The following is a 25230-nucleotide window of genomic DNA, read 5'->3' as shown; positions in this document are numbered from 1 at the left end:
AAAGGAGGTGGGGTAGCTTTGTTAATAAAAGATGGGATTAGTACAGGAGTGAGAAATTACGTTGATTCAGAAAATCAAAATGCAGAAGCAATTTGGATGGAGATAAGAAATAGCAAAGGATAAGTCACTGATGAGAGTGGTTTACAGGCCTTGTGACAGTAGCTACATTGTAGGACACATTATAAATCATAAAATAATATGGGCTTATAAAAAAGGTACTGCAGATTAAACAAAACAAATTGGCAAAGGTAGCCAGGAGGGTGTGTTCATAGATTGTATTCAGGATAGTTTCTTAGAACAATATATTCTAGAAGCAACCAGGGAACTGGCTATTTTAGAACGGGTAGTGACTCAGGATCTATTTGTGACTTCATAGAAAAGGATCCTCTTGTTAAGAGGGTTCATAATATGATAGAATTTCACATTCAGTTTGAGGATGAGGAATGTGGGTCTGAAACTAGAGTCTTAAACTTAAAGGCAATTACAAAGCAATGAAGACAGAGTTTGCTAAAGTGAAATGGGAAAATCGATTGAAAGATAAGACTGTAGAGAAGCAGTGCTAGACATTTAAGAAGATATTTTATAACTCTCAACAAAGATATATTCCACTGAGAAAGAAACATGCTACAAGAAGGATGTACCATCTGTGGCTAACTAAGAAATTTAAGTCTGGTATCAAATTGAAAGAAAAAATGTACAATGCTGCAAAGATTAGGCCAGACGATTGGGAAAATTTTAGAAATTATCAAAAGATGACTAAAATAATAATAAAGAGGGAGAAACTGGAGCAGGAAAGGAAACTAGCAAGGAATATTAAAACAGGCAGTAAAAGCTTCTACAAACATATAAAAAGGAAAAGGTAGCTAATGTGAGCATTGGTCTCTCTTAGAGGGTGAGGCTGAGTAATTAATAATGGGAAACAAGGGAATTGCAGGGAATTTAAACAAGTATTTTATATCTGGGTTCACAGTAGAGAACACAGAAAGCATCCCACGAATAGTACAAAATCAAGAGGCAAAAGGAAGAGAGCAACTTAAAACAATCACAGGCTGGAATTATCCGCTCTCCTTGAGGGCAGGCGTGTTTAGTGCTGTGAGTGGACAATTTGGCAAGAAGGTCAAAAATCGGTTGTATGCCTTTGTGAAACTAGCTTGCAATTGTCTGCTCCACCTGTCAATAGTGAGCTGCATGCATGTCAGGAACCTAAATTTAATACTTTAGCATCTCATTATGAGCCCCCTTCTCACCAGACTCATCCCTCCATGCTCGATCATTCGATATTTTTCACAACTGTACATAAGCGACGTGCACCTGGTGAAGCTGTGCTTCGCTCGGGACTTTGAGGTTTGTTTGCCCACCCAGCTTCGGGCAGCACTCGCAGTCGTCAGTGCCAGGCTCCACAGGTGGCACCAGATCACTTTTTGGGGGGCCCACGGGCAGGTCTTTACCTACCAGAACAGCCAGAAGGCGAGGATGGCCTTTCAATGGCTTCGGGTTGAAGGCTGTACTGGGGAAGCGGGGTATCCCAGGGTGTTTGTGGGGGCACATGTTGATCTGTGAAAGTGGCCTCAAGATGGTGAGGGCTGAGGAGGCAGTCTCCAGAGGAGATGAGGCCAGACAGAGATGTGAGGGTGTGTGTGAGAGAGTGACTGGTGATGCCCCTTGAGCTGGCAGTGAGTGAGATGCCAGTGAATGTGTGATGGGCTTGTGCGTGTGTGAGTTTAGAGTGATGGGATGGTTGCCTTACCCTGGAGGAGCAGATGAGATCATTCATCCTCTTTCTGCACTGGATGGGCAACCGCTTCTGTGCAGCGTTGGCACTGACCAGCACTGCCATCGCCTACCAAGCTGGAGAAGTGAGATTGCTGGACATCCTGCAGCCAGAGCAGGGGGTGGGGGACATCATTGCGGGCCTCCAAAAGGCATTCCAGTGATGGGTCACTGAGCTCTTCCTGGCTTTCAGGCTCATGTCATCACTGGAGCAGGCCTGGGCTGCAAACATTGAGAACTGTCTGCGTAGCTGCAGTTTAGACATGGCGCCCAGAGAGAGGAAACGGTGAGGTAACAGCGTGGGTGGGCAACTCAGAGGTCGAACTGCCAGCGAGACAGCGTGGTTCCTGTGGCTGCATAATTAATGAGGTGGGAAACAGACAATACAGTGTGAAAATAAGCCATTGTGGCTGGTGAGTTAAATGCTTTTCACACCCTCTACCACACTTAGTGGGACAATTCCGCCCACAATCACGAGAGAAAAAAATATTAGGAAAACTAATGGGACTAAAGGCTGAAAAGCCCCTGGAACATATGTCCTGCATACTAGGGCCTTAAAAGAAGTGGTTGCAGAGACAGTGGATGCATTGGTTGTAATCTTCCAAAATTTCCTCGAGTCTGGAAATGTCCCAGTGTATTGGAAAACAGCAAATGCAAAACCTCTCCTCAAAAAAAGGAGGGAGACAGGAAGCAGGAAACTATCGGCCAGTTAGCCATCTGTCATCGGTAAGTTGCCATTATTAAGGAGGTAATTGTAGGACATTTATGCGGAGGTCTTGTGGTGAAGTGGGTAGCATCCCTTCTCACCCAGGACTAGATGGCCGCGGAAGATGTATTCATAACGCAGCCAAACAAGTTGAGGATCAATCCGCAAATTCTTCCAACACACACCAATGGCAAGCGGCAAGAGTGGGACAGTCAGCCATGTAAGCTGAAGCCTCTACCATCACTATCCAAAGCTCCAGGCTACAACATGCATGTTGCCACAGCAACTCAGACTCCCTGACTGAACGGTTACACATCACAGCAGGACATTTATAAAATCATAACACAATCAGGCAGAGTCAACTTTTTTTTGTGAAAGGTGAATTATTTTTGACAAATGTATTAGAGTTCTTTGAGGATGTAAAAAGCAGGGTGAAGGAGTACTGGTAGATGTAGTGTATTTGCATTTCTGAAAGGCATTTGATAAGTTGTCGCATAAAAGCTTACTGCACAAGATAAGAGCTCATGGTGATGGGGATGATATATTAGCATGGATAGAGGATTGGCTAACTAACAAGATAAATGGATTATTTTCAGGTTGGCAAACTGTAAGTAGTGGAATACCACAGGGATCAGTGCTGAGACCTGAATTATTTATAATCTACATTAATAACTTGGATGAAGAGACAGACTACTGTAACCAAATTTTCAAGTGATACACAAAGATAGCTAGGAAATAAAATTCTGAGGTGGATACAAAGGTCCAAATTTTCACGGAGTTGGGAGGGCTCAGAAGCCATTTTAAAACATTTGGCAGGACCTGATTCGGGGATTCCCACCCTCATTCCTGGTGCCCACAATTTTCAACAGCCCAGGATAAGAATGTGGGTATCGACCTCTTACCTGTATTCCTGACTCAGCAGCTTTATTGCAGGGTTAGGCACCTCCTAGCTCTCTGCAATTTTCTTAGAGTGGGGCTAACTTCTCTATAACTCGTGGTTCACAAATGTCAGAGGAGCCATGAACGAGCATCTGGATTCAGGAACCTTTTGAAAGATAAGTTCAAAAAGCCTTCCCCATGCTCCTCCATACCAACTCATGCCCCCCCCCCCCACCCCACCAATCCCCGGTGGCCTCCTCATATCCTGCAATGCCAACTCATGGGCCTTTGATGCCCATTCACTCAATACACACTATGTACAGAACCAATAGACCTTATAGTAACAATGGCATGTGTAAAACTGCTTAGTAAAAACACCTATTCACAATTCTTGGGAGAAATAAATCTGTGTTCCTACAATCCCATTAAAGAATCAATAACAGATGCTTTAAGCACTTCACACTTCTTAATCTTGTGCTGAGAGCCAAGACTCTTAAAAGGATGAACTCAGTGGGAATTCTGTTTACACAGCTGAAGAGAACGATTGACTTTGCTTGACTTTATGCAGTTATAAAAAGTTATTTTCTCTGTGATCACTTTTGACAATGTTGCAATGTTTATTTGTCCAAGATTAAGAGATGTCAAGTGCACAGGTTGCAGGCCGACTGTTCTTGTGTGTAATTAACAGCCTAATAAACAAAGCTGATAATCCAAACTTAACATCCTTTCACCTTATTTTGGTAAGCAATTGCATAATCAGGTAATGAAGGTGAATGGTCAGCAGGAATTTATGATGGAAACTAGAAAATATACCAATCGTGAATGCCCATGCACTTTGCACAATAGCTAAACTCGACTGCAGCTGACAAATTCTTTAGATGGTATGATACTGGTCATCAGGAAGGGTCTCACCAATATTAATTGATCGTTGTTTGACTGTCTTAATTAGGTCCCCGCCTGTTTCCACAGGAACGCTGGGTGCTTAAAACAAGGCCTGCCCGAAACATGTAGTGGATGGATCCCCAACCTTAAATTGCCTGGCTTTTTACATGATTTTCATCCAACTACAACCTTGTTTATAGGTGTAAATGGGTAGCTCGCAGGACGAAAATTAGAAAATAACACATTTAATCTACTGAAGGAAACCCACATAAATGCTCCCCAGTTCCAAAGGTTATTAAGCAAACTCCAGAATATTCATCCACCTCCGTTGCTCAAACTCTGGCTTGCTTCCCTTCAGATGATATCTTTCCTGCCATCTCCATTCCCAACCAGGTGTTATCTCAGCTCTAGTTTGAAGCAATGATTCATCTCCATTGGCCTATTTTTGCCACATTGTCACTTATCTGGGAAAGGAAAAGGATTCGAATTTATAATCATGCATGAAGATTGGTACTTGTAAACCTGTGACTGATGGGTCTCTGCTAATGAGCGAGGTCTAATAGTCTCCTTCCATCAAAAACATATATGCCCCCCACCCCCGCCAAGTAGTTCATAGGCATTAATCATCTCTACTCACAATCTTCTTTTCTCCATTGAAAACCAGAGAAAGCAAACTCAATATTCTACAGGAGACTAAAGGGCTTTTCAATCACCCACTCAAAAGCCTAGTATCTGTGGAATGAAGAGATGCAAGTGAAAGAAAGATATAATTTGCATTTTTATAGTGCTTCTCTCAACCTCAGGATGCCCCAAGTGCTTTACAGCCAATGCAGTACTTTTGAAGTATAGTAGGTGCTATAAATAGCAATGTGATAATGATCAGATAATCTGTTTCTTCATTTGATTGTTAGATAAATGTTGGCCAGGACACTGTGAAGAACCCCACTGCTCTTGTTGGAATTGGTGCCAGAGGATCTTTTGTGTTTACTCACAAGGGAAGATTTAGCGTCAGCTTAACATCTCATCCAAAAGACGGCACCTCCTACAGTGCAGCAACCCTTCAGTACAGCAATGGAGTGTCAGTTTATCGAAACTAGGATCAACTCTTGCTGTCAGTCTGTTGTGTGCTTTTACATCTCAATGGCATCTAAAAACAGTCTCAGAGTCTGATTTTACCCTGGTGAATAAACAGTTCACTGCTTCAGGAAGGTTAAAGTTTTAATACTTCTATATTTGCTTCACAAACGCTATATATTTTTCCTTTGTCTCCTATCTTTCATCCCAAATGTCATCTCTGTTTGACTTTCTGATTCTTATTCTCTCCTTTTCTCTTCTAAGCGGCATGAATAAAAATCATTAACACTTCACTTAAGGCACAATGTTCTTATGACTCCTTAAGTAAACTGATAATGGCTTTTTTAATTAAACATTTTTTAAAAAACCATAAAGAGTCATTGTTCCATGGAATCTTAACAAAAACTTATTAATTGATAATCTTATTTTCTTTTGCTGGTATTTAATTAACTTGCATCTCTGGAGGAGGTGAAGTCTCAAAGCTGTATCCCCGAAAAGTAAATGGATGTTAGACTATTTCATGGGAATTTAAAAATCTAAGACAAAAACAGAAACAGAAATACTTGGAAAAACTCAGCAGGTCTGGCAGCATCGGCAGAGAAGAGTACAGTTGATGCAAAATCTAAGGTTGTAAGGTGGGCTAATAGGAAGTATGAAAAAGACATCTGTAGCCTGTTTGAAGAGGTCATACAAGCGTACAACTTGATGTCCAGGAGCTGTTCGATTAAGCCTGTCCTACCGTCAACCAAGACCACCCTATGATAAGGTGCCAAAATGTTTATACAAACCTAAATGTCAAAAGCTTTTTTCTATGAACACGTTTAGAAAAAAAGAATCATTAAGGAAGGGGAGGGGCTACGGAGAACCGAGGGTGGGGAGATTATTATTTTGGATAAGAAAATGGCTGATTTGCTTAATGAATGTTTTGATTCCGCTTTCAGTAAGGAGGTAAAGGAAGTCTTCAATGAAGACTCGTGAGTGAGGAAGTGGGAGGACAACCAAAAGATCTCTGCATTAATCAGCAAAAGGTTATTTAGGGGGCTGGGAGAAGAAACAATATATGAATTCGAAACCAGATGGTAGGGTATTTTAAAAATAACAAAGAAAGATTTAGGAGGATAGTGAGGAAGTAATAAAGGAACTAAGCATGATTATTCAGGTTAGAGACAGGACTTGCATTAGAGTGTGAGAAATATTACACCTCTATTCAAAGAAAGGGGAAAGGTAATGATTGACGGATAGCTTTACATCACTTTTTGGAGAACGTGTGACCATAACTAGAGATAACGTAATTGAGTACATGAGCTAACTTGATAGAATTTTCCAGCAAATACCAGAAAACATAGGTGAGCAGGGAGAGTGGTAGCAGATACAACTTGCATGGAGCTCCATGAAGTATTTGCGAAAGGGTAATGTAAGAAATAGCTCCAGAAAATCGTGACCCTTGGCATAAAAATGTCAGTATGTTTCAAGAAATAGTTGAAAAGTATAAAGGAGTGTTTCACAGGTTAATAGATGATCGTTGTGGAATGTCCCAAGATTAACACAGGAACCATCTTTGTTCTCCATGCGTATATAAACAACTTAGACATTAATATAAAAGGGTGACTATCATATTTTGCTCATGAGGGTAAACTGAAAAGTGCGGCAAATGACTAAAAATACAGCGGAACACAGGACAACATAAACAGACGAGGAGAATAGGCATTTAAGCAGCAGAAAAATATACAGCTATATCTTTCAGGAACAAGAGTTAAAAAATGAGTTAAAAAAGAGTTAAAAAAAGAGTTAAAGAAGATGTTTGAGGGATGAGGTGTTATGTAGTCTGCTGTCGGGTGCTTGAATTTACAGTATTGTTACAGTTTGCAGCAGTTTATCGACCTCATGTCATTTTTAAATTGCTGCAGTCCCCTGAAGCGAGTCCACAGCAGCTGCCGGCCTTCAGGGAGTGCCCACCCACACTTCTACACTTCTCCCGGCACCCACCCTCTTTCCCAACCCACCCCTCTCCCCCACCCCCTGCAGCGCTGAGCCTTTATTGGCACGTGTTTCACGCTGGCTGCCAGTTTTTTGGCCACAGCCAGCGTAATATCGTGGTTGGGGGTAGATCGCGGCTGGAAGTATCTGTGCCCACGCGCCTGACAAGTGCAAGATTCAGGCTGTAATTTATTTGAGGGAGGACTGAGTACATGAGGGCATATACCCCTGTGTAAAACAATAGCTAGACTGCACCTGGAATCTGGTGGCCGTTTTGGTCTCTGCATCATTAGCAGCTCACAATAACCCTGGAGAAAGGGCAATGCTGATTCCCCAGGATGAAGGGTCCCTGTTATAAGGGAAGGTTAGAGCAATGTTACAGCACCACCAATGGTAAATGCTGAGCTGTTCAAATCCCAGAGGGAAACCTGAGACAACTGCCACAATTATTTTTGTAATATACATGTTTCGAGATGCAGGCTTTGAATTCAGTAGTAATAAGACCTCTGAGCCTTATAGGTTTTTACAAAACTAGATTAAATATTTATTAATAAGAGCAATGATTTTAGGCACAAACATATGATTATAAAGTACTACTATGATAACTTCTAAATCCCCTAATTAATCTAATCCCCAGTTACACTTTCATTAAGGCAACAGTGAGATACATAGACTTTAAAAGACCCAGGCAAAGAAACTTGATACCCTGAAGAATCTAATTCAAAGTGAGTTTTCTTAACTTCAGTTCTTTGTTAACAGCAGCTTGAGGTTTAGATGCTGAAGGTGCTTCACATTTCATACATCTTAAAATGCCTGCCTTTACACACAGCCTTCTCTCCTTTCTACATATTTTTCCCTTTGAATGCAAATTCCCATTGTTTCACTGTGTCTTTGGACTTTACCTCCCTGACCATAAAAATTTATCATAGTTCCGATTTTACCAGTAATCCTTGGGGAAAATAAACAGACTGGCCGGGATTTTCCGGCCCCGTCATGGGCAGGACTCGCCGTGGTCAGGGTGGCGCCCCAGCCAGAAGTCTATTGACTTGCAGCGGGACCGGAAGATTCCGGCAGCGGGGTGGATGCGGAAAATCCTCCCCACTGTTTCTGAACTTTAGCTGGCGAGGTGACGCATTTCACCCTCCTTTGAAAACCATCTAGCCTGGTTTGTATTAAAACGCAAACGTCCTTTGACACCTCACATTCTAAACTTCCCCCACGTTTACCTACTTCACATTTCAAACCTAGCTCAGCTTCTAATACATCAAAACCATCAGACCAGCTTCCCTTAATCCAATTAGGTCACACACACACACACACACACACACACACACACACACACACACACACACACACACTTACATATAGGCACAGATACCACTATTTTACAATAAATTCCAATAGCATTATTATATATCCCTGACAAGCAACCATGACTATGTTCTCTCAAAATGAGAAGAGTGGGGAGAGATTTGAAAGAGATGTTCAAAATGATAAACTGAATGAAATGCATAAACATAACCGTTTTCCATTAGCAGATAAATCAAAGACAAGCGACTGTGATCTCCAGATAATTGCTGGACGGACAGAGGTTGGGATCAGCTGGAATACGCACGCGCCTGAATCCTGCGTTTGTGGGGCGCGTGCGATTGGCGGGCTTGGACGTGGAGGTGATACGCGATTCCAGCCGCAGTCCACCCCCAACCCCGATTTCGCACTGGCTGCCAGTGAATTGGCCAATCAGCATGAAACGCCCGCTGAGAAAGGCTCAGAGCTGCGGGAGCTGCAGCGGGTGTGTGGGGGGGTGGGTGGGGGGGGTCAGTGGGTGGTGGGTGCGGGAAGAGGATGGATGCTGAGAAAAGTGAGGGTGCGGGCGGGCGGGCGCTCGCTGAGGGCTGACAGCCTCTGTGGAGCTGCCTCGGGGAGGGGAAGGGGGGGGGAGGGGAAGGGGGTGTGGGGAGGGGAAGGTGGGGGGAGGGGAGGTTGCTGCAGTGCTGCAAAAACGAAATGAGGTCCATAAAACTGCTGCAGACAGTGTCAAAACTGCGAGTACCTGACAGCAGCTCATCCCTCAAGCATCTTCCTTTATTTAACCCCGGATACCTTATCCTGCCCAGGATGGATGGCGGCTTCCGACTTCCGCACTCGTCCGCCAGCCATCATTTTGCGGGCGATTTTACGCGATTCTGTTCTGGCCATACAGCTGAGCGGTCAACGTAAAACTCTGGCCACGGGGGTTTTGGAAAGTAGTGTGTTTTGCCAAAAATTCTGACTGATACTTGTAGCAACCATAAAGTAAGGATGCTCACTTCAGGAAAAAGCAGGAAAGGTGGGAAAACCAGCTCACATGAAGGATTTTAGATTTGGCCCAGGCAACGAGAGCTACAAAGGCCTCCATCTGTGCTGAAGTTTCTGATTTTAATGATGGGCGTGAGGAGTGCTCTGCGCAACCAGAGCCATTAGCATTGTCTCATCTATATTATATTGCGACTGAAGTTAAGGCTTGCTCTGGTACATGAACTCCACTATAAAAGGCAGTGGTGGTGGGTAGGGGGGAATGTGAGGTATTAAGGGCACCTTGTCAGCTAGGAGATGTCGACTGCACGCATTTACCACCAGGCTACCAACTGTAAGTGCTCCGACCCACGGTTGCTCAAATTGCCACTGAGTGTCGGTTCTATGTTACCCGTTGTGATTATTCAAACTTACTTTAATAACAAGCTGCCATAAAGTAGTTGAACTATGCAATCTATGTCGGTAAATGGAGCTACATGCCTGTGTGACACCATGTTTGTACAGAGCTACTTTTCCAACAGCGAGACAGAAAAATGTACCTAGTGGTACGACATGGGGCCTAGCTATGTCCCTCGAAACATGCACCAATCTCAAAATTAGCTGCAGAACAACAACTTGCATTTATATAATGCCTTTAACTTGGCTCACAGTCTGGTGACATCACAATTTAAAAAATGCCATCCATATTTTACAAATCCCTCTGCAGCCTGCCCCTTTCCATCTCTGTGACCTTCGGCCCTACAACCCCCTAAGATTCCTATGCTCCTCCAATTCTACCCTCTTGCCCATTCCCGATTTTAAGGCAGCCGGAATTCCCTCCATAAACCTCTCCGCCTCTCTCTCTCCTCCTTTAAGGTGTCTGAAACCTGTCTCTTTGAAAAAGTTTCCACCCCTCCTGTGATCGCCACATGTGGTTTTCAGTCTGATAACACTCCTTTGAAGCATCTTTGGGAGTTTTACTACATTAAAGGTGCCATATAAATGCAAGTAGCTGTTATTACTAACAAAGCAAAATGTCCATTGTGGAGGCTTCAAGCTTGTACAAATGAAAGACAGTTTCAGAACTGACAGGCAAGTTTTATATCAGGATCTATAAAAATAAGATTTTTGATAACTCCAGCTTGAAATTAGGTCAGTCACACTATACATCCAACAATCTACATTTCAAAGCTCTGCACAGTTTTCTAACAGCCAACTTGATCTATCAGATCCTCAGAAAATTGTCTTTGGCTACCTTTCCTACAGTTTAATTACAGATGGTTTGAACCGTGAATAATTCGACAGCATCTGGTTGTTTGCTCTATGTTAACAGGCTCGTAGCAATAGCACAGAAAGAAAATCGCAAAATAACATATTCTTTAAATCTGAAAATCAGCCAGGGTTTCCATTCCAGTGACTTCTGATGTAATGTGTAATCTTTGCGTTTACGAACGGCTGTCTATGAATTTGTTTGTGCCTTTGGGTGAGTGGGAATATGTCTGTGTGTCTATGGGCAGAATTGTCCAGTCCGGTTGGCAGCAGGCATCATGGAAGTCGGGGAGGGGAAGGAATTTGGCGTGAGGAGCAGAAATCGGTTTCATGCCAGCGTGAAATCACAGTGGGATCATCCAATGGCAGACAGTGAATCCCACTGGAGACTGGCGTGAACACGATTTGTATCCCACTAATGGAACTGGTCGGACAAGCGTCATGCTCAGAAGTCGGGACTCACCTTTAGGGTCTTGGTCAGATTGCGGATGTCCGAGGAGAAGAAGATGCTGGAGACCTACATCTACTGGACCCTGGAGGAACACATGGCATCACCTGGTGGGTGGATCCTCATGCACATGGACAAAAATCACCCAGGACAAAGCAGCCGCTTGATTGGCACCCCAGCCACAAACATTCATTCCCTCCACCAACAATGCACAGTAGCAGCAGTGTGTGTACCTTCCACAGGATGCACTGTAGGAATTCACCAAGGCTCCTTAGACAGCACCTTCCAAACCCACGACCACTACAATCTAGAAGGACAAGGGCAGCAGATAGATGGGAACACCATCACCTGGAAATTCCCCTCTAAGCCAGTCACCATCCTGACTTGGAAATATATCGCCGTTCCTTCACTGTCACTGGGTCAAAATCCTGGAGCTCCCTCCCTAACAGCACTGTGGGTGTACCTACACCACACAGGACTGCAGCGGTTCAAGAAGGCAGCTCACCACCACCTTCTCAAGGGTGACTAGGGGTGGGCAATAAATGCTGGCCCAGCCAGCAAAGCCCACATCCCATGAATGAATAAAAAAAAACCATGGCTCTGCTGCAAAGCAGGTCTCGGAAGGTGGGAGGTCTCCACACAGCAGCTTTAACTTCGCTGAGACTTCAGAACTTCACGGACTTTGCTATGGCCTCATTCCGTCTTCCATGGTTTCCACTGATGCTTCCGGCCTGCTTCGGAACGTCATGGTCTTGGCCTTGGCTGCTACGGATGATCGGTGAGTGGGGGAGAGGAAGGTCTACGTGCGAGTGGGAGAGGAAGGTGTGCTGGTGGGGGGGAGACGGCGGAGCTCGGCTGAACGTGCCTCCTCCTGCTGTGGACCCGTGCACGTGCTGTGGCCACCGGATTGTGAACCCGAGCCTGCTCTAGATCTGGGTCCCACTGAGGTATGTGTGGAGGGTATAGGTGAGCGCTGTGATGGATCTTCAACGGTGCTGCCCTCAGGCTCCTCATCCAAAGCGCTCTTGGCGCTGGGGTTGGGGTCAAGGTTGCCTGAGGGCGACATGTCAGATGTGCATAGGACAGAAAGTGGAGAGTATTAGTGCTTGGCAGCAGCGTTGAACACAGAACAGTGAGCTCAGGCTACAGCTGAGAGAGGGATGACATGGTGCAGGGCCCTTACGTGGGTGTTCACAGCCGACTTTGCTGTCACTCCAGGGATGGTCGACATCCTCCTGACCAGCTCCAACACTCGACCCTCGAGCGGAGTGAGGACCTTGATGTCCGGCACTCCACCCCAGGACAATCCCTTTGATTGTGCGCGATTGTGTCCTGCATAAAGACAGATGGAGAGAGTGTGGGCATGGCATGTGCCAAGCCAAATGAGGAGCATGCCAGGCATGTGTGTGTGTGTGTGCTGAGTGGAGCCTTGGACAGGATGAGGAGGCAGTCTCCAGAGGAGATGAGACCAGAGGGAGATGTGAGGGTGTGTGTGAGAGAGTGAGTGGTGATGTCCCTTGAGCTGGCAGTGAGCGAGATGCCAGTGAAGGTGTCATGGGCTTGAGTGTGTGAGTTTAGAGTAACAAGGTGCTTTCCATACCCTGGCAGCATGGATGAGATAGTTCATCCGTTTTCTGCACTGGATGGCTGACCTCTTGTGTGTAGCTTTGGCACCGACCACCTCTCCACTGCCTCCCAAGGCAGAGTGGTGAGACTGATGGGCCTCCTGTGGCCAGAGCAGGGTTAGAGGACATTGCAGTGGGTCTCCATGGCATCCAGAAGGGGTCACTCCATCCAGGGGGGCTGCAGTCTTCCAGACCTTGGGGGGGGTCACGTCTTCACTGGAGCGGTCCTGGGCTGCAAGCTTTCAGAAGTGTGCATGCGGCTGCAGTTTAAATGTGACACGCGGCGTGAGGAAGCGGTGATGTAATGGCGAAGCCGGCAAATCGGAGGCCGCCTGCCAGTGACCCAGGTGTGTTTCCCATGAATGCATCATTAATGAGGTGGGATGTGCCAGGAAGGGGACAATACCCGCCTAAAAATGCACCATTACCGCCAGTGGGTCATTTTTCACGCCCGCTACTGCACTTAGTGCAAATCTGGAAGGATTGCGCCCTAAATTATGTATTTGGATGTGTAAATTTGTGCGTGCGAATGTGTGCGCAGAGTAACAATGTAGCCCCACTTAGCTGTGATGCTTCCCTCCCCTAGTCAAATAGTACGCTGCCACCTGGAGAATGGGAAATTGGGCGAGGGTCAAGGTGGGCTGCTGCTACCTATGGAACTGTACCATAAACCGTTTAGCTTGGAGTTACCATGGCTATAAATGTTGAAGGGATACCACAGTGTCACATTTAGCTTAATGTAGGATGGAAACCAGCACGTTTAAAAATGAGAACAGCTCCCAATGACAGCACATAAGACTGCCGGCTGTATCATTTACAGTGCAAAATCAAACCAGAGTACAGTCACTTTCACATTTAAACTCTGATCTACTAAAAATAACTTTACTGGATCTGAAAATTGGCACTTCTTGTCATTATAGAGCATATGGAAACAGTTCATCTACCATAAATTGGTATAAATTATGCATAATATGCTATTCTCCCTCAGTTGTCAGCTAGCTCACTCAAAGGGAAACGGATTAAATGCGCAGGTTAGATGTGGTAGCCAGCCGGAGAGGTTGACTCAAGGAGCACTGGACCTTTTAAGTCTGTAGCAAATGAACTCGGAACCCTTTTCCCTTACCAAGTGATGACTGTGAAGAATAAAGGCGGCTTTTTTGCTGCATTTAAGATCCCTGGTTAAAGCCCCACAAATGCTAATTACTTTCATTTTGAGTCTAACCCAATCAGAATTGTTGGCTGAGGCAGGGGGCAATATTATCTGCGACCTGTCTGTTTGAAAGAAAATTGCCGGTGGCTCACATTGATGGTGGCATCTTCAGAAATGAAGGGATGTACGAGAGCTTGAACTTGATATCTCTATCCCACAGATTAGAAGACTTTGAAAATGCCTTTGTTTGAAACTCCCTCTCAACCGAGGCATAATGTGCAGACGAGTTTATTTTTTGCAGATATTTTGCACTCGAGAGCGTTGCGCCTTGCTGAGTTTTGGCAATAAGTCTGATGTCAAATCGGATTTGTTGCAACAGGTACCAAGGTCGTAAGTCAACGAGCAAGGGAAAGGGCAGCAAAGTGGGGTGGAGGGTTATCGGATTGGCCGCGATATCATCGAATGGCGGAGCAGACTCGACGGGCTGAATGGCCTGTCTCTGCTCCTGGTCTTCTACCTGCGGTGATCCTGCAGGACCAACAATACTTTAAACAGTTTAAAGTATTTAACGGATCTTCACACTGGCGTATCTGATGATTGCAGTGTCACGTTTGTAAAACAAAAACTCAGTGGGTTAAAAGATGAGAAGAGGCAGACATTGACAGAGCACCGAGGAAGGCAGAGAACAACCTAGTTTCACAATGACGCTCTGCAGGCTCTTGAAAAAAAAGTGGATTAAAGCATCGGTGAGGTGTTTGGCGGGGATGGGGGGGTGGGTGGGGGGGTGGTGGAGGTGGGGGTGGGGGTGTGGGGGTGGGTGGGTAAGGGTGGGCAGGCCCAGAGGGGCAAAGGCTGTTCCAGCAATAGCCGGGGAGTAGACCTTGGGATGGAAGAATCAAAGGGGGTTAATGGGGTTACTTGCACTGGGAGAAAATCTGGGGGAAAGAAATTGTCAGACCTAGAGAATTTAGTTATGAGGATAGATTTGCGAATCTGGGGCTGCTCTCCTTGGAGAAAATTGAAGATGCAGAGGAGATCTGATGTTCAAAACCATGAGGGGGTGAGGACAGATTAAACAGGGTGAAACACTTCCCACTGGTGAAAGGATTGAAAACCAGAGAACGCCGATTTAAGGTAATTGACAAAAGAGCCAAAGGCGACAATGAGGGAAGACTTTTTGACGCAGCGAGTGGTTAGGATCTGGAATGCCTGGGAGTGTGCCGGAGAGAGACTCAATCACGCTGGGAATTGGATAATTATGTGAGGAGGAAAAAAAATGGCAGGGCCACAGGGTAAAGGCGGGGGGTGTGGGACAAGCTGAGCTGCTCTTGCAGAGTCTGCACGGACCTTCTGTGCTGTAAGCATTCTTCAAAAAAAGGCCAAAGTGATGCTGGGTTCAAGCAATCTTCTCAACTCACTGTACACCAGCGAATTCACACTGGGGAGAGGCCATTCACCTGTTCCGAGTGTGGGAAGAGTTGAAAGTGAGAGCTATGATCCCTTTGCCCCTTTGGAAGGGTTAACTACAACAGTCACGCCAGTACTGGATGTCCTTTGGTACATGGATTCAAGCAGCCATTCTTCATAACTGTGCTTAGTCTGTATTAGCAGGCTATTCAACAATGGAAGTTATCCACTGCCATGTGCAACCTGATTGTCACCTGATCTCAATCTGCAGACTTCCTAGCAAAAGGGACAGAACGGTAAATCAGGACTGGGGCCTCTGGCTAATTCCTCACCTCCCAAGTCCAACAACATGAGGGCTATTTCTGCTGTACTGCCTGCTACTTGGAGGAGGTCAACTAATGCAGTGGAGACTCGCAATCAAGCTGAGAATATACTGGTTTATGGAGCTTTGCATTGCACTCAGTTTACTACTTTGAGCACTGATGGAGCCCATCCTTGTGTTTAAACCCCTCAACCCTGTAATCTCCACAACCCTAACAACCTCCTGCCCAACCCAAACTCTCTGCTCCTCTCCCTTTGACCTGCAGTGCGTCTCCCAACCAATAGCAACAGTGCCTTCAGCTGCCTTGATACCATGGTTAAGAATTCCACCCCCTCCACTGGCCCCAGCCCCACCACCCGACCTCTTCAACTTTCCAACCTTCTCCTTAAAGTCAACGTCTTTGACCAAGTTTTCGTTAATTTATTTTAATGTTTTCTTCTTTGGTTTGATGTCCAGTTCATTTTGTTAAAGCCTTGGGAAATTTTTCTATGTTGAAGGCGCTAATTAAATGCAGCTTGTTTGAGAACCCTTCCATTCCATGTGTGACAGCCAAAGCTTGGCTCAGTGCTGTGCTCATGGAAGCAGGGAGCCTGAATGAGGTCAACTGCAGTGCAGCCAGGGGTCTTGCAAACCTGACACTAACCCAGGTCTTCAGGTGAAGACCCACAAGCTTCATCTGCACAGCTTCCAGGTTGGACACACACACAACCTCAGAGGCCCACACAGACAATAAGCAGAAGATAAATTTGGGCCTGACACCTGTGTCTAACGGTAACAATCCACAGGCAGCCACCATGATAGATGTTCTGTCAGTTGCAGAGGTCTGCACTCTGCTCCTCTGGCTCAGGACATAGCTAGGAGAAAGAGGAGGCGGGACTTTCAGCCCAATAGGGGGAAGGAACCACAGGCAGGTTGCTGCGTGAGTTCACGTCCCTGGCTGGTTTGCTGACACCATCCTAGTGTTGAGGCATTTTCATGGAGGCTGGATTAGGGTTGGAATGGCCCTGGCTACGGTCATTAAGAGGACAACAGGAATTTTCCAGTCAACCTGTGGGCCCCAAATGACATCAGGAACAGAGTGGCTACCAGAGGCGGCCTTCCAGCAGCACACTGAAGGGGCCAGTGTTCCAGGGAAGACTTTGAGGCCCTTTCCCCCTGCACCACCACCCCCCGCCCCCCAACCCCCAACCATCCACCTCCCACTGGACCCGCCTGCAATCTCAGGCCTTGCTGGAGAAAGGATCCCCTTCCATAATGGTGGTCCAGCAGCTGCGGTCACGAAAGATTTTACAAGTGCTGAGAGGGCGCCTCAAGATCCCTTACCTGCAATGACAGGTTGCAACTCCGAGAGAGATAGGTTCCTGATTGGTAAGGGGATCAAAGGTTACGGGGAGAAGGCGGGAGAATGGGGTTGAGAAACTTATCAGCCATGATTGAATGGCGGAGCAGACTTGATGGGCCGAATGGCCTAACTTCTGCTCCTATGTCTTATGGTCTTATGGTTAATTGACCCTCCAGCTTCAAGAGCCTGCTCACCCTTGGAAGGCAAGCGTGTTCTCGCGCCATGAACTGGCGAATTCAGATAAAAATCCATGTCGGGCGATCACCCCCGAAACCGTGTAGAGTCGGGAACCGCATTTGACCCCGACTTCAGGAACCTGACCCAAAACGCAGAACCTTGCCCCCAAGGTTATGGAAGCAAATAAACACAATTGACTCTTCCCCAGAAAGCAGTGAAGGCAGATGGGGAAGTGGAGTTGAGACCTCAACTAGATCAGCCATGAATGGCAGAGCAGGCTTGAAGGGCCGATAGCAACATAGGACTTAAGAGTAGGAGTGGGCCCTTCGGCCCTTCGAGCTTGCTCCAGCATACTATAAGATTATGGCCGATCTGGTTATGGTTTCAAATCTGCTTTCCTGTCTGCCCCCATAGCCCTTAACTCCCTTATCTATGTTAATATCAAAATAAATTGTTGAAATGCCCATGAGATTAATTTCCAAATAGTATACTGTATTGCTATTTTTTGCACCCAGATCAACAGGATCATGCTGAATTTTGATGATTCAATAACATATAAGGAAGGGGCAGGAAAGAGAATTGGAACAATAAGGTACAGCTGTGCCAGTTCAGGCACAAGAAGCCAAAATGCCTCCTCCTGTGCAGTAGCTTTGCACAGACAGCTGGAGTCAATGGTCAAGCGAGAGGCATCCAGAGCAAGTCTGGAACTAGGCATATTCTGCTCAGAATCCTTCTCCCATCCCTAAAGAGCTAGAAACTGACGATGAGCACAAAACAGCAATGATTCTGAATGATTAAACGCTTTCAAAACGTTTGCAGGTAAAATCACTGCTAACGTGCCCTCTCCCAAAGCAAACTCAGGACTTTGATGGAAATGAGATGGATGTCCTGGAGAAGCATGAAACAAAGAAGTCCCCCCCGGGTTAGATAGTGCTTGTTCTACAATGTCAACAAAGATTAGCAGCACGATAGCAAAAACCGACAATGCTGGAAAAACTCAGCAGGTCTAACAGCATCTGTGGAGAGAAAGACAGAGTTAACGTTTTGAGTCCATATGGAGTCAGACAGGCTCAAAACGTTAACTCTGCTTTCCCTCCACAGATGCTGTTGGACCTGTAGAGTTTTTCCAGCGTTTCCTGTTTTTGTTTCAGATTTCCAGCATCCGCAGTATTTTTGCTTTTATCTTAGTAACACGATATCAGGGGCACCAACGGTCATTATGTGGGAGTCAGTTGGCACTGAGGAGGCTCCAGCGGATTGGAGATGGGCTAATATGGTGCCCATGTTCAAAAGGGGTGACAACAGACACAGGCACCTGGACGTCTGTTAATCTTACTTCAGTTCTGTGTGAAAGAATGACATTGATTATCAGGATTAATATGAAGGATTAGCTGTACAACAACAATCTAGCAAACAGCAATCAACATGGCCTTAACCAGAGAGAATCCAGCCTGACCAGCCTCCTTGACTTCTTTGAGGAAGTGACAAATCAAGATGACTGAGTTAGGTTTTACAGTGTAGTGTGCGTAAGCTGACAGGCAATTAAGGGTAAAAGATAGGAATTGGTGAGATAATGCCTCAGCTAATCATAGCTGGAGTCCTCACTGCTGGAGGTAACTGAGAGTGATTTTACACATAGAATTTCCAACTAACTATCCTCTACCAGCTGCATTCTGTTGGAGAAATAATCCTGCTGTTCTTGGGACACTCTGCTTTCTGTAGTTTTGATCATGAGCTCAGAGGTTCTGTTTGAAATTAAAACCACAAGTTCCCCCCACCACCTCCCCCCCGCCCCCCACCCCCACCACACTGACTGACGCAGAGAGATGCCAATTGTCACTTTGTGAAAGGAAAGCTAAAGGGTCAAAAACCTTGACAGGCCAAAAATGAGTTGAGGAATTATCTCAGGGTGGGGTGAAATACTAAACATGCCGGATTTTTGTGTTGGGGCCACTTCCATTTCTAATTTATATCAACAGCTTGCTTTCGGAATCTGAAAGCAAATTGTTCAACTTTACAGAAGATGCCAAACTAGGAAGTGAAGGAGGAAATTCAGAAATCACAAAATAGGGTAAACAAAACATAGGCAATTTGAATGATGCAGGATGAGTTATAGTGCAGACAAAGAATGGTATGGCAGATTGAAAGGAAAATGGGAAACCTATAAGTTGTGATATTGCTTTAAGACAGAATATGCTAATGAGTAAGTAGCCTGTATGTAAACCATTTGACCAGCAGACATTGTTCAGAGGAGTTTTCAGTTTAGCTAGCAGCATGTGGTGTGAAGCAATTGCAGCCATACTTTCCTGTTAACAATAGTTGTTGAGTCTTTATAGTAAATCTGTCTGCTGAGCAATCTCATACTATATCTTTTAATAAACCAGACCTATGTTTAGTTTACCAGCCTCGTATGAGATTTGGAAGTTTGTATTAAGCAAACAGAGAAATATAACACAATATACTCGATAGATGGTGCTGCACTAGCTAAGGATGAAATTAAAAGTGATCTTGAAATCTCAGCAGGGGTCAACATTCTCTAGTGTTTATATATCAGCAGCTGAAACAGAGCATGAAAAACTGAGGGCCTGTTATCTCCTCTATTACTTCTTTCAACAGCTGAGGTGTAGATCACCAAAATCCTTTTCCTCTTTGAGTTCGACCAGCTCCTTTTCTACTGTTAGCTGTCTCAATTGTCTCACCTCCCCCTCTAGCACACCTACACTCACAATCCCACCGTCATTTGTGAAAATGAATACAAAACGCTTATTTAACATCCCCATCATACTTCCATCCTCCGCAACTAGACTTATACTTTCATTCCTGCACTTTCTCTTAAACTGTTCTTTCACTTTTTATGCACTTATAAAAGCCCTTATTATTTACTGTGTATGCCACTTGATCTGAGAACATCATATTTACACCTCCACAGCAATCATTAACAGAATAGTCTTACAATGATAAGAATGGGACAGCAGACTTCAAAATTATTCTTTGCTTAGAATTTCTTAGAATGTGAATGAAACATTGTTTTTCTCTAAAACTGTCCACCTTTAAAGCAGTGGGAGAGACATACAACAATATTGACTATAACATCTGGTAATGATTCTTTAAGATGTTGGTTGCTAAGCTTAACATTCTGAAATAGCATCAGAGTAACACGAGCAACAAAAAAATATAATTGCCTGCAATCCCACTTCAAAGAGTACATTACCAAAGTGCCTCAGGTTATATTGCAAACCGGATTCAGTAGCAATAGGACATTGTTGGGGTTGAAGTTAGTCCAGAGCTACATGTTCACAGCCAATCAGCAACCCGTCCAATATCCCCCTCCAAAATGGAAAATCTGTTGCCGATTCACCAAACACAATCTGCCGTAGAACAACTTCAGCCCATCCTGAGACTTAGAGCATGCAGTTGTAGTTTTATGGATCTGCAGTAGGGCAGGAGGAGGCTGATGAGGATCAATAGGTCAGCCCATTCATGGGCATATTCAGTGAGAGACCCTAATGCAGAGTACTTCCTTCAAGAGTTGGTTAATTTAGCGGTCAATACTTTTCTTTCAGAAAGACCTTTCGAAAGTGCAGTTAAGAGAAGTTTTCAACTTAGAACACAAAGCTGTATGTAATGGTATTGCTACAGTCAGAGGTAACCTTGATGTACACCAGAAAAGTTTCTTTTTCTTTTTTTCTAGTTACCAATTCTACATAGTGCAAATGTGCAGAAGCAATTAGTGCACAATGCCAAAATGTCAACGTTAACACTCCTCTTTTTAGCCTCCAGTTTTCATTTCCCAATTTCTCTTTGCCTTGCTTATATCGTGTGAGGTTTTTCAAAGAGTTTCATAGAAATAAACTAGATCTGGGCCTATCAGTAAGCAAGTTCAGGATTGGTTTGGATTCAGATTAACCCTTGAGCTTTAAATTTGGGCTAAAACGTATCTGTAATCGCCAGTGATCAACGCTGGTTGTTAAGTCCTATTTCAGAATGCATACAACGAGCAAAGTATGGCCAAGCAAAGGGGTGAGTCTCAATGATTTTGTTTTTGGATCTTCTGCTCCTTTATGGATCGTAGAGAGATTGGGGCAAGCAAGCTAGACCTTGGAAAGATGATGAGAAAAGCACCGACGAAATAGGCATGTCAGAGTCTCAATCATCCCCATGGCCAGAATAAAACACTCACCAGGTGGGCGGCGTGCACCCGACCTGAATGAGTGCAAAATGACAGGCGATGGTGTCAGGCGAGCGAACCGACATCGTCGCACAATCGTGGCAGGAGTCAGTGGCGTGTCCGCCGACAATTAAGAGGCCCTTTAAGGCCACTAAAATTATAATTGAAAGAAAGTTTTCACTGCCTGTCTAACCTTAACGCTCGGCGCGGCAGGTGGAAAGGCCAAGCGGCCTTTGCATTTTTTTTTAGGAAACCTCATCCACAGGCGGATTGAGGCTTCCAACAGCCAATAAAGATCAAATAAAAATGTTAACATTCCATTAATAACAGGTCTCTGCTCATGCGACAGCGTCACATGAGGGGACATGTTTTATACCATTTTAAAAATCGTTATTTTTAATTTTTCACATCTTCATCGCCCTGAGGCAACTCTGTGCCTCAGGGAGTTTTTCCAGCGCACACCTGTGTACCTGTGCGCAAACCTGTGCTCCCGCCCTCATCCACCCATCCCCCACCCCCACCCTCTAACCCTCTAACCGCAGGCAGCGCTGAGCACTTCCGCCCGCGTTTCACGCTGGGCAGGCCTTAATCGACCCGCCAGCGTGAAACTGTGGTTCGGCCTCGATCGCAAGGCGGCAGTCGGCTTCCTGACCACCTCTGCCCATCACCCACCCCCCCCGCCACCCCCACCCCCCGAGCCCGATTGGTGAGGGAAGGACATGGAAGGTCCATGTTCTGATGTGTGGATGAGATGTGCTCTGAATAAGAGTCACACGGACCGGAAACGTTAGCTCCGTCTTCCTTTCCACGGATGCTGTCAGACCTGCTGAGTTTTTCCCAGCAATTTTTGTCTTTGTGACCCTGGTCCGTGTGTTGTGGTGAGTCTGTTCCAAATGACTGCACCTCGCACAGGTGGGCTGGTTGATTTTATATCGCTAGGGAATTTGTACTCTGAGGGTATTCCAACACTGTCGATGTGAGGAGCCGTTGCAGCAAAGAGAAGTCCTGATCCTAACGTGGACAGTGTTGTGATTGTTTAACCACATGGTGCGTACGGCAGTGATAATCAGCACAGGGAAAAACTGCTTCTCTGTTATAATGAGTGAAGCAGAACTGATTTTTAAGACGAAAAGAATAATCTCCCTCCCTGTTGTTCTTTTTTTGTTCATTGTTTTTATTTCAGATTTCTAGCATCCACGGTATTTTGCCTTTGATTTATCTCTCCTCCTGCTTGGTTTATTCCACTGATTATGATTTACGCACTCCACACGTCTGTTATCTGTGTAACAGAAAATGCTGGAAATACTGAGCAGATCTGGCCGCTTCTGTGGGGAGAGAAATAAGTTAACATTTCAGGTTGGTGGCCTTTTCATGGTGAAACGGTAACTCTGTTTCTCTCTCCATAGATGCTGCCTGATCTGCTGAATAGTTCCAGCAGTTGCTGTTTTTATTTCATATTTCCAGTGTCTGCACTATTTTGTTTTTGAACCTTGAGTGTTGCTGAAAAAAGACACATGTTGTCAAAGCTTTTTGTTTCGCACTCATCCAGACAATTCGCAAGAATATCAAACCAGGCAGGTTGACTCTGATTGGCTCATTCCCCAGGACAATGCCAACCAATCAGCACTCTCTTCTCATGAAGTATAAATTGTTGTTCCCTTTGCATTTGATATTGGAGATTTGGTAGAGGCGTTTAAAATCGTGGAAGGGTTTAGGTAGAGTGAATAAAGTGAAACTGCTTCCTTTGGCTGAAGGGTCAACAACCAGAGGAAACAGATTTAACATGATTGGCCAAATAGCCAAAGGCGACATGAGGAAAAGCATTTAATGCACAAATGTGGATTTGGAATGTGCTGCCTGATTGAGTGATGGATATTGATTCAATAGCGGCCTTCAACATGGAATGGGATGAAATGCTCGAAGGATGAAACATTGCAAGGGCGTGTTGAAAATATGGGAGAGTGGGACTGACCACACAGCCCACACAGATTCGATGTGCTGAATGGCCTCCTACTGTGCTGTATTAATCTACCATCCTATGATACATCGGTGTGATGTACAGTGTTAGTCTTCACTCATTCCTTTTTATGGCCCATCACCTTCCTTGCCAGTTATCCTCCTTCTTGCCTGTTCTCTTTGTATTATTCACGATAGGTTCCTGTCTTCTTCCCAGTTGAACTGCTGCCTGCCTACCTCATTCCCTCCTCCTGTTTTACTCTATCTGGTGTTCTTCCCTGCTGCTGCATGCAATTAATCTCTAGCATGAACAGAAAGTGTCAAGGCCACAGATAGAGCTTCCAACAGAGGTGGTCAAAGTAGAACGGTGGTAGAACATTTGCCCTACGTGCAATATTGTTACTGGAGTGAGGGCAGGATTTAAATGGCATTTAAAGAGATAGAACCATAGAACGATACGGCCATAGAAAGAGGCCATTCAGCCCATCATGCCTGTACCAGGGGTATGCCTCTCTTGTGCAAGAGTCCTTGTACCAGCCACTAAAATACCATAAAAAGTAGATGAGTGAATTGTCTGGGGTAAATTTGGGTTACCCAACCAATGACTATTAACTAACATCCCCACTGCTTAATTGTAATTGGCCCTCTAATAGGATCTAATATCAGCTTTTCCCACCTCCACAAAACAGGATACCATATAAATCAAGACAGCATGCTGAAACCCTAACCCTAATCCTAAACCGAACACTTACATTTAAACCAAAACCTATTGAGCGGGAGCATAAAAAAATATATGTAGCAAAGAGGAGTAGGTTATGGGCAACAAATCACTTGTGCTGCAGCTGTAAAACATACTCAGGTTTGCTGATTGTTTTCCTGTGCCATTTGAGGTGCTATTTTCTAGTAAAACTCTGGGCAGAATTTTGCTGAAGTGTAGAATGACGCGGGATAATGCTGGGCGGAACATCCCGGTCCATTTAAATTTTCAGGAAGGCGGGAGCACAACAAAATCAGCTGTGCTCCTGCCGACATGTCAATGGCCAACTGAGGTCATTGACAGATCAATTAAAGTACTTAGTGAACTTGCCCGTCCAACCTTAAGGTCAGATGGAAGGCCAGGAACCCCGCCGGGAAGTAGAAAAAACATGAAACCTCATCCATCGGCAGGATGAGGTTTCATGCAGGGCATTAATATTTTTAATAAAGTTATAGTGTAAATTATGAACATGTCCCATCTCATGTGACATTGACACATGAGGGGGGCATGTTAGGGATTTTTTTTTCTCTATTTTTAACCTTTTTAAAAGTGTCAGCAATCTCCCTGGGGCTGCACTTAGCCTCAGGCAGATATGTGCTCTATCGTGCGCATGCGTGAAACAGCGGACTCTCACTTAAGGGGAATCCCCCCCCTGCCCGCACAGGGAGTGCATAGTGCTTCCCGCCAGACGTCACACTGGGTGGGCCTTAATTGGCCGCCAGCAGGGATTGGCTCCCTGCCCGCTGGAGTTTGGATCGGGCCCACACATCCGACAGGTAGAAAATTCAGCCCTCTGTCGCCAAAGGCATTAGATAGGTGCTTGAAAAAGAAGGACATCAAAAGAGATGAGGTGTGAGTAGGTAAGTGAGATTAGACTAAGTGGCTTGTGGAGAAAGATACCAGGGAAGACATGATGCTCAAATGAACTTTTCCTGCGTTGTGACATGCTATGATGTTCTCTGCAACTCTGTGTTCACACCATACACAGTGTCCAGCTCTACTGACTGAAAAAGATTTGATTTTATAATTAATCCTTTATTGGTGGGA

At 45.1% G+C, this 25230-nt stretch overlaps 1 protein-coding gene across 1 annotated transcript in view; it reads right to left on the bottom strand.

Annotated features, from left to right (window-relative positions):
* The window catches only part of LOC121289704 (VPS10 domain-containing receptor SorCS1-like), a 409049-nt gene that overhangs the window by 240512 nt on the left and 143307 nt on the right, over positions 1-25230 (bottom strand). The gene's annotated exons all lie outside the window — the stretch shown is intronic.

Source organism: Carcharodon carcharias, chromosome 17, assembly GCF_017639515.1.
Source record: "Carcharodon carcharias isolate sCarCar2 chromosome 17, sCarCar2.pri, whole genome shotgun sequence".
Taxonomy (NCBI): Eukaryota; Metazoa; Chordata; class Chondrichthyes; order Lamniformes; family Lamnidae; genus Carcharodon; species Carcharodon carcharias.
The sequence above is the reverse complement of the archived record's forward strand: the minus strand, read 5'-3'. Positions and strand labels throughout refer to the sequence as shown.